General features: G+C 46.3%; 1 non-coding gene across 1 annotated transcript; it reads right to left on the bottom strand.

The window, feature by feature from the left end:
- Window positions 1-347: 347 nt before the first annotated feature.
- Window positions 348-420, bottom strand: TRNAK-CUU (transfer RNA lysine (anticodon CUU)). Its single transcript has one exon. It is a non-coding gene; the product is annotated as a tRNA-Lys (tRNA).
- Between the last annotated feature and the right edge of the window lie 403 nt (window positions 421-823).

The raw sequence follows: 823 nt of genomic DNA, 5'->3' as shown, positions 1-823 counted from the left end.
ATTCCCCATCCTTGGTATTGAGGGTGTGCATGCCAAGGGGCACATTTATTCACTATCCTTTTAAGAATTCCTTTCTGAGCAGTAGAAATAAATAGATACACAGACCCAAAGCAAGCCCTATTAGGACCAAGAATCACACACCTTACCTGTAAAGAGCTTCTGCCGGAAGCAGGACTCCCTAGATTGCGCTATACAGGGAGGCTTTGGTGAAGGACAGGTCCCATTCTTAAGTTCAAACAAACAGGTGTAGCATTTGAGGCTGTTGACTGGAGAGGAGGGTAGAATCATACAATTGGAAGGGACCACGAGGATCATCTAGTCCAACCCCCTGCAATGCAGGAATCTTTTGCCCAGTGTGGGGCTTGAACCCACAACCCCGAGATTAAGAGTCTCATGCTCTACCAACTGAGCCATCAGGGGTAGATAAATACAGAGTTGGGAAACAGCATGGCATAAGTTTGCCTGATGACCCATCAGTTTACAAATGAAACTGTAATCAACAGCGGTCATAATGTGTGGGTATCATTTGAAAATGTGCAGACATGCTTTGAACAGTTTCTGATTTCTTCATTGCCTGCAGCTCTTAAAGCAAAGGGTGGGTCAGTTCTTTATCTCCAACACCACCTCCATGGGCCAACTTTTACAGGTGGTGGGACCACCCATGTCATCATGACACCAGGAGATTTACAGGTGAGTGGTCAGAGAGTGCAGTGGATGGACAACCTCAAAGTTAGACAGCAGTGGCACCGTGGAACTTACTACACCTAAATCTCCTACTTTCAGTCCTGCTTTCTGCAAGAATTGACTACCCCCATCAACCCTC

The sequence above is a fragment of the Podarcis raffonei genome, chromosome 15 (genome assembly GCF_027172205.1).
Source record: "Podarcis raffonei isolate rPodRaf1 chromosome 15, rPodRaf1.pri, whole genome shotgun sequence".
Classification (NCBI taxonomy): Eukaryota; Metazoa; Chordata; class Lepidosauria; order Squamata; family Lacertidae; genus Podarcis; species Podarcis raffonei.
Note: the sequence above shows the minus strand (reverse complement) of the source record. Positions and strands in the feature narration are given on the sequence as shown.